The sequence below is a fragment of the Phocoena phocoena genome, chromosome 10, assembly GCF_963924675.1.
Source record: "Phocoena phocoena chromosome 10, mPhoPho1.1, whole genome shotgun sequence".
NCBI lineage: Eukaryota > Metazoa > Chordata > Mammalia > Artiodactyla > Phocoenidae > Phocoena > Phocoena phocoena.
Genome location: NC_089228.1, coordinates 47597955 through 47607481, shown reverse-complemented (window position 1 = coordinate 47607481; position 9527 = coordinate 47597955).

The window sequence follows — 9527 nt, the reverse complement described above, 5'->3', positions numbered from 1 at the left end:
CATGACTGTATTTCAATAAAACTTTACTTATAAAAACAGGCAGCAGGCTTGATTTGGCCCATGGGCTGTTGTGCAGCCACTCTGCCAAATTTGGCATGTATGTTGAGATTAGTGATACCACACATTCATCAAAGGTTTATTACTCACATAATGAGGAATTCTGGGAGAGTAGGGTGACTCCTACGCCTATCCAAAATGGCTTGAGGGACTTCCCTGGTGGAGCAGTGGTTAAGAATCCGCCTACCAACGCAGGGGACATGGGTTTGGTCCCTGGTCCGGGAAGATGCCACGGAGCAACTAAGCCCATGTGCCACAACTACCGATCTTGCGCTCTAGAGCCTGCGTGCTGCACCAGCTGAGCCTGTGTGCCACAACTACTGAAGCCCACGTGCCTAGAGCCCACGCTCTGCAACGAGAAGCCACTGCAATGAGAAGCCCGTGCACGGCAACGAAGAGTAGCTCCCACTCGCTGCAAAAGCCTGCAAGCAGCAACAAAGACCCAACACAGCCAACCAAAAAAACAAAACAAACAAAAAGGCTTGAGAGAGCAGGGAAAGGAAATTGGTCTGAGGTTTTTATGGTGGTTCAGGATTGGGGCCAAGATAGGGTTCTCACAGATGGGCAGAACCTGAATGGTTTGAATTTCCTACTGGTGTAAACGGAGGAAACACCTGGGATTTCTTACCAGCTTGCTCAGATGTAGGAGAGAAGTGGAAGAGGAGAGTTAGGCTTAAAAGATGTCACTTGTCAAACATAAAAAAAGATGAAGCAGACTCTATTACAGGCTGTAGTTGGCTGACCCCACATTCAAGGTTTTTGAAGATACCACATTATCTTCTGACTTCTATTGTCTTGTTGAGAAATCTCTTGTCCGTTTAATTGTAGTTTCTTTGTAGGAAGTCCTTTCTATCTTTGGTTGATTATAGGATCTCTTCAAAGCCTTTGATGCCCTGCAATTTCATTACAATATGTGTAGGTGTAGATTTGTGTTTATTTATCCCATTTGGGATATGTTAAGTCTAGGGATTTCTGAATCTAAAGATTCAGCCCTTTAAACAATTTTGGAAAATTATTGGCTATTCTATCATTGAACATACCCAGATATTTTTTATTCTTTTCTGAATTCCTAATTGATGTAGATGAGACCTAATTCCTTCCCCTAAGTCTCTTAGTATCTCTTTCACATTTTCATTCTCTTTCATATTTTCAAATCTCTACATTTCTGTGCAGGAGGGCTTGTTTTCAGGTTATCTAATATGTAAAATTACTTGAAACAGAAATCCTGTCCCACCACTCTTGACTGATCTCAGAATGAACATGCAGCCTCAACCTGGATGTTCCTGAGTTTTTTGTTTTTAAGATTTAGTTTTTATTTATTTTTCACTGCATTGGGTCTTAGTTGCGGCATGTGGGATCTTTCATTGCGGTGCACGGCCTTCTCTCTAGTTGTGTGCGGGTTTTCTCTTCTCTAGTTGAGGCGTGAGAGCTCAGTAGTTGTGGCATGTGGGCTTAGTTGCCCCACAGCATGTGGGATCTTAGTTCCCTGACCAGAAATCGAACCTCCGTCCCCTGCATTGTAAGGTGGATTCTTTACCACTGGACCACCGGGTAAGTCCTCTAAGTTTTTAAATTGCAACTGAGAACAGACCTATTTGATATGTTCTGACAGACTTTCTGGTCTTTTTCCAGTGGCTGTTAAGACCCAGCTGCACCTCTGTTATTCAAGTGTTTATCTAAGTTCTTTTCAGTAATGTTCCCTTTTGCTCAAACTATTTTGATCTGTGTCTCTTATGTGTGATGAAGAAAGTCCTAACTAGTGCAGTGGACTATCTCAAAATTTCCAAGTACCATTTCAGAGAGGGAGTCAGGAACTGCAGACCAAGGACAATGTGAGAGATTTGAGAGTTCTTAAAAACACTGTGTGTTCGTTATCTATTGCTACACAACAAATTACCCCAAAACTTATTATTAAACAACAACTGTATTATCTCACAGTTTCTGCATTCAGGAGCAGCTTAGCTGGGTTGTTCTGGTTTAGGGTCCCTCCTGAGACTGAAGTCATGATATTGGTTAGGGTTGAAGTCACAGGCCTTCCATAATGCTGCTCAAATTTTCTCAAGTTATGGAAGCTAGCTTACCTCAATATGAGTCATCTCAGAAAGACAGAGAGCAGAGAGGTAGCCTCAAGGCCTTTCTACGACCTAGTCTGAGAAGTGACACACCATCACTTCTGTCTTATTCTATCTGTTAGAAGCAAGTCACTAAATCCAGCCCGCACTCAAGGGGAGGGGAATTACGCTCCATCTCTTGAAGGTAGGAGTAGCAAATAATTGTGGACATATTTGAGAAACACTACACTTTGTCATTCCTCCATGGGTTATAAAGGTGACACTACCTCCACAGCTCCAACTAGACCGTTATTCCATCTTAGTTTACAGCCTCTCTTCTTTTGAAGTTCTTGGTACCAGATTTAGCACCCACAACGCCTCATGTCAGGAATTAAAACCCATGTTTTGCCATTCATGAAACCTGCATCTTAGCCATGGCTAAGCCTGGGAGGCTCGAGGAATGTAACAGTTATTTCAGACCCCCAAAACCCTCAGATGGGTTACCCCAGACCTCCTCACTGACCTACATCCCTCACAGGGTGGCAGTAGATAGTACTGACACACTTCACGCAAGTTCCCTGTCCATGTCAGTCCTGGCCTACCTGTTCATCAAGGTTGTACCCTGCTCCTATGACTCCCTAACCACTTAATTTCTGAATACTGTCTCCAGTCTGTCTCCTGATTTTGGAAGGAACAGTTGAGTCATTCTGACTCTATATTTACCCATTCCCTGCCCAGTTTCTACTGACTGAGGACCACACATGAAGTGTCAACTGTGTGCTCAAGAACATCTTCCTCATAACTCTCCTGGTTCTCTCATCTTGCCACCTACAAGACGGCATCCAACTTGTACTCCATCATACCCAACAGAACAATTATGGCCTCTACATCTCCCTGCTCTGTACACCCCTAACCCCTCTGACACCCCGACAGTTGGGTCACACAAGGGAATCTATAACTTCTGCTGGTCTGGAAAGTAAGGTAACCAGAGCCAGGCCATGAGCATGGAACACATCCGTCTCTCCTTCTAGCAGGCACTCCCACATCTTCCACCCATGCAGTGAATAATTATCCAGGCTTGTGGAGAATGGATGAGGTCCTTAACCCCATAGCCCTATGATACCAGCTCTCCCTACCTTCCTTTCCTTTTCTTTTTTTAAAAATATTTATTTATTTGGCTGCACCAGGTCTTAGTTGTGGCACACGAACTCTTAATTGTGGCATGTGGGATCTAGTTCCCTGACCAGGGATCAAACACGGGCCCCCTGCATTGGGAGCGCAGAGTCTTAGACACTGGACCACCAGGGAAGTCCTCTCTCCCAACGTTCTTAATCTACTCCATCTTTCATTGCTCTACAATCGTGCTAACCCTGATCATCCATATGATCCAGCAACTAAGGAGTTAATTAGGAGATGCTCTTCTTCGGAAGGAAAATAAAAATAGAGTCTGTATTGCCAAGAGAGCTCTCTAACAAGCTACTGAGGAAGCTGACTTATGCACATCTTAGCCTGTGGAACCTGACCTTTTGACCTAATGAAGTCATCCAGAACATCTGCCAGAAACAATATATCTACTTATTGACACCCTAAAAAACTTGTGATTCCTGAGGACAAATCTTTTCCGATCATGTCAGTGCCAACCACAATTCTTGCCAGGCAACTTTTGTTTGTTTGTTTGTGTTTTTGTGGTACGCGGGCCTCTCACTGTTGCGGCCTCTCCCGTTGCGGAGCACAGGCTCCGGACGCGCAGGCTCAGCAGCCATGGCTCACGGGCCCAGCTGCTCCACGGCATGTGGGATCTTCCCGGACCGGGGCACGAACCTGTGTCCCCTGCATCAGCAGGCGGACTCTCAACCACTGCGCCACTAGGGAAACCCCACCAGGCAACTTTTAAGAGCCTCGTGCCTTTTTTTTTTTTTTAGTAATTAAAAAAACCCCACATTTATTTATTTATTTATTTATGGCTGCGTTGGGTCTTCGTTGCTGCATGCGGTCTTTCTCTAGTTGTGGCGAGCGGGGGCTACTCTTTGTTGCAGTGCACAGGCTTCTCATTGTGGTGGCTTCTCTTGCTGCAGAGCTCGGGCTCTAGGCACCCGGGCTTCAGTAGTTGTGGCACGCGGGCTCAGTAGTTGTGGCTCACAGACTCTAGAGTGCAGGCTCAGTAGTTGTGGTGCACGGGCTTTGTTGCTCCATGGCATGTGGGATCTTCCTGGATCAGGGCTCAAACCCATGTCCCCTGTATTGTCAGGCGGACTCTTAACCACTGTGCCACCAGGGAAGTCCCAGCCTCGTGGCTTTTTGTCTTTATAAGCCCCTGTTTCTCTTCCCCATCAGGGAATACTCTTTCAAGAGTTACCTGAATCTGTGTCTCCCAAGCTACAGTTATTGCAATTGCAATAAGATCCCAAATAAACTTTTTTGTTTTTCATCCTCCTACATTATTTTTTTGGTTGACTCATTCTACCTGTGAGGAGGAGCTCCAGGAAGGGAGGGATATTAGGCCCCTTCAAAGACTCCAGTCCACAGACAGGACTGAAAGTGCTACTTAGGTCTCTTTCTCACTTAGGGGTGATATTTAAATTATTAACAATTTACTAGCCTAAATGGATCAAAGCAGATCTGAAGGGTCCTTGATGGGATAGGCATTAACTCTTCAATTGTTGTCTCACATGAGTGATCCGTGAGGGGTTGGTTGGCGGGGAGCTCCTGTGGGGTTCAGCGTGTGTTTAAATAGTTCAGCCGCTATTTACCAACTGGAACATGGGAACTTTCAAAAATGGTAAGAAAAAAATGGTTGGAACCAGAATAGCTATAACCATATGTACAAACTAAAATTTGTACTGCTTTGTACCTGCTTCTCCAGCTGATAATGCCACAAAGTCTTTTCCAGTTATAGCCTAGGAACCAGCCTGCTCTGACTTTCTGACGTGAGTTTTGACCTTCATCCTTGCCTGTTGTTCTTGATATACTCTTGGCCTCAATATTTTGAATCATCCCTGCTTCTCTGGGTGGTGCCCATTCTTGGACAGGGACTTTAGTTTTCATTGGAAACTTGTCCTTGAGCCTAACTAGCCTTCCTCACTACCCTACCCACAAACCCCTTTCTGTAGCTTCTGGGATCCCAGGTCAGAGCCATGCCATCCCCTGCTCTTCCTCTAGATGGAGATGGAACGGGATATGATGGAAAGCTGTAGTGAAAAGACGGAAGGATTTGTCCTGGGTGGCTATTCCACTTACCCTACTTCCTACGGCAACCCAAACCAATCTGTGGCAGGCAGTGTGCTAGGAGCTACAGCAATTGTGAGGTGATTAAGAAAATATACAGGCAAGGGCTTCCCTGGTGGCGCAGTGGTTGAGAGTCGGCCTGCCGATGCAGGGGACGCGGGTTCCGGGAAGATCCCACATGCCGCGGAGCGGCTGGGCCCGTGAGCCATGGCCGCTGAGCCTGTGCGTTCGGAGCCTGTGCTCTGCAACGGGAGAGGCCACAACAGTGAGAGGCCCGCGTACCGCGAAAAAACAAACAAAAAAAAAAACCCACAAATAACCCTGTTACTTTATTTCTTTTTTTTGGCCACACTTTTCGGCTTGCAGTCTCTTAGTTCAACGAACAAGGATTGAACCCACGCCCTCAGCAGTGAAATTGCAGAATCCTAACCAGTGGACCAGCAGGGAATTCCCTACATTTTTTAACTTAGCATTTGTAAATATTTGATGTGAAGTTATTAGTGAAGTGGCTTATCAATTTTCCACACTGGACCACTGGCTCTTTTCATAGTAGGTACTTGAGTGCCTTATGTCTTTAAAGACAGGGCCCAGATTTGTGGCTAGAAAAAGGGTGAAAATCCCAGCAGGACATTTTACTTTCTGTCACTTGGCCACAGCTGATTCTCAGGCTTACATTCTGATCTATTTTCTCTGGCCACAGTCCTGACCACATTCCCACTCCCCATACCCAAACTTCAAATAAGAGGGAAAAACTTAAGCGGAAGATTTTCCCCTTCTTTTTAGAGGCAAAAAGCTGATGCATTTTTAATTTGAAAACACACAAATGAACAAAACCCTTCAGCCTGTGGCTTTTGCACACTGCAAGGAATCAGGGTAAAAGGAAGGATCCTGCACTCCCGGGTTGTCAACTTTGGCTACATGTTGGGATCACCTGGGGAGTTAAAGAAGTAGGAACGCTTGGACCCCACCCACAAAGCTTTGCGCTTAGCTGACGTGTAATATAAACGCTTTAAGGGCTCCCCAGGGGATTATACTCTGCAGCAGAATTAAGAGCCGGTGATTTACATTCACAGTTCTTGGCTACTCAAAGCCTGGTCCAGGAACACAACATGCCCACACCTGTGAGTTTGTCAGACGTAGTCTTTGCCCCCTCCCTCGCCTCCCAAATTAGAATCTGCAGTTTAACCAGCTAAGCCTGTTTAACCTCAAGTGATTTGCATTCCTATGCACATTAAAGTTGGAGAAGCTCTACCCAGGGCTCCTGCCAAGCAAACTGGCCCAATGTGGAAGGAGGTAAGGCACTCAGGAAACAGAGCTCCAAGAACAGGCCCCCAGCCGGAGGCCGGAAGAGATCTCCTTGCTACAGGCTCTGTGTTGTGGCTCTCAGGGAAATCAGGTCGTGGCCGAGGTGGGCTGAGCCTCAGGGCGCTGGGCAGGACTTCAAAACAGAGCTGCTCTCTGAGCAGAGCAAACAGAGCAAAGAGACTGCTTCTGCAGCGGTGCAAACGCTGGAGGGGCCGATCTGCTGGATCTGTTTGACCACACCAGTCTGGGTGCTGTCCATGTTAGCTGCTGTCCCGTGCCATAAGCACACCCCAAACACAGAATCTGCTCGAGCTCCTCTGTGGTGGGAACACCGTGCTCTCAAACAGACTGTAAAACAAAAAGTGTTGCTCACCATCCAGTTTTATAAGGATTAAGTCATTTGCCAATGCAGCTGCTGACCGACAGTGCACCCTAGGAGGAATTCAGGATGAAAACCAGGATGAGGCGCTCTGTGCTTTGGAAAAACAGGCCCCTTAGACAGATGTGTATCTCAGGAAGTTCTTGCATTTTCCCAAACATAGAAAAAGCACTAAAATAATTAACTGAGATATCTGTTCCTTGCGACCTTTCACTGAGATGTATGCTTGACAGCATGTATTCCCTAGACAAAATCATATGTGTACTGGCTTCTCTATCTCTGTGGAGCAGCTCTCTCAGAGAGAGCTCTCTCTTCTGGGCTATAGTCCTCAGTAAAACCCAATCTACCAGCTCTTATGTTGTGTGTTTTTTGTTCAGTTGACGAGACAAAACTCAAAACTCTTTCCTGTGTGTGGTTGCAGATGTTCAATCCCTTACCCACTCACCCACTCCTTGGAGACAAGTTACTAAGAACATTATTTCAGAAGGAAAACTGTATAGACAAGCAGTTCCCACTTTCCTTTTTAGGTGTGTTGGATATTTTCCAGTTCTCTCCCATATTCACTCTCAATCCTTCTCAATGCTGTCCTGAGAACTGAGAAGCTGACCTTCTTCCACCAGCTTCCAGTTGAGTCATGTTGACTTAAAGAAAAACACACAACATAAGAGTTGTGAGTTTACGTTTTGTTCAGGGTCTTGCTGAGGACTAGAGACCAGGAGACAGCCTCTCAGTAGCTCTGATGAACTTCTCTGAAGAGGTGGGGGGGAACCAGTTCATATACGGTTTTTTCCTTTTCTTTTGGCTAGGAAATACATGTAGCCAAGCATACATCATGGTAAAAGACTACTGCTAATCACAAAGAACAGATATGTCATTAATAATTTCATTGCTTTCCTATGTAGGGGAAGATGCAAGAATCTGGGGTCATTGAAATTCTTCCTGAGATATACATTTAACTATCTAGGGGCCTGTTTATCCAAAGCACAGAGTGCCTTATCCTTTTTTCATCCTGAATTCCTCTCAGGGTGCAGAGTGCAGTGGGTTGCAACTTAATCCTTATATAATTGGGTGATGAGAGATACTCTTTGTTCACAGTTGGGCCAGCGGCAGGTCCTGGCAGGAGATCAAAGGGAGAGTCAGGAAACTTATTACCCCAGCTCACTCTGTGCTGGACCATGGGGTTGGGCGTGTCCCTGAACTGAAGGCCACAGCTTCTGTCAGGTAGCCTGCTCCTAGGGGTGGTAATAGTTTCCAAATATTGCTAGCCGTGGGGTTTTGTACCACCCCATGTTGTGTTTTCTTAACAATTACATTTTTGTGTGTGTGTGGTGGGGGGGGGGCGCACCACGAGGCATATGGGATCTTAGTTCCACGACCAGGGATCAAACCTGCGCCCCTTGCAGTGAAAGCGCAGAGCCTTAACCACTGGACCACCAGGGAAGTCCCCAATTACACTTTTTATATGTTGCCGCTTGAACCCTCCTCATTTATGCTGTGCTGTTGGTTTCTCTTCCATCGCATCAATAGCTCTCTGGTGCCAGGATCCATTCTCTCTTTCCATCCTTGGTGGCTGGGGCATTGACAAAGAACCTGGGGTGGTTCAGATGACTGGAACAGAACCTCAGTGCACAGATGAGCATCCCTCCTACTGAAACATCAGTTGGCAACATGCTGAGGCCTGGCACTAGGATGCATGTACCAGAGGGCAACCAGGACAGCTACCTGGCCCCCTGACACAGCAGCTTGCACATGTCCTCCAATGGCAGCAGGTGGTCTTTACGGCATTGGCTCCACACCCTCCAGGTTCTCTGATGCTATCGACAGAAGACATTTGCTCCTACAAGGACTAGGCAGTCTCCTGATGTGACTTCAGCCCTTCTTCAAGCAGCCTCTCTATCCCCAAACCTACTCCTCCAGGATTCCACATATTGGCAACTAGTACCATTGTTCACCCACTAGGTGAGCCTTGTTAGAAATCACCCATAATATAAAAGAGCTGGAAGCTGTGGGAAGGTAGAGTTTTGTGTGCCTGTGGGCTGGGAATAAGCAAGTACCCCTGGTTGTGTTGGTGATGGGGGAAGAGACTGTCCCGGAACAGAGCCTCCCTGAGCATCTGGTTCACCTTGTTGAAAGGGGCCCCAGGGAATAATGAGTGGTCCCCTTAACAGCTCCTTCTGGCCAGCCTGGTCACTATTTTGACTCCTGGCTTTGTCACCGGAAAGAGACCCACACCGGCACAGAGGCTAACCTACTTTCTCTTTTTGTTCCCATGCCACAATCTGGTAATCTTTGCCACAGCCGTGCTTGCTTAATAGAAAGGAAGGCAGAAGGCCACATAAGCAAAACCGAAGAACCGGCCCGAGCCAGAAAGGCCCAAGATGGCAAAAGTCAACTCTCCTGAACCGGTTCTAGTCTGACCACGAGGGCAACACGTGTGCCGATGAGATGGAAGTGTGTGAAAGTTGCCTTTGCTTCATTATCATGCTAGGATTGCTGCCCAAATTGGAGAC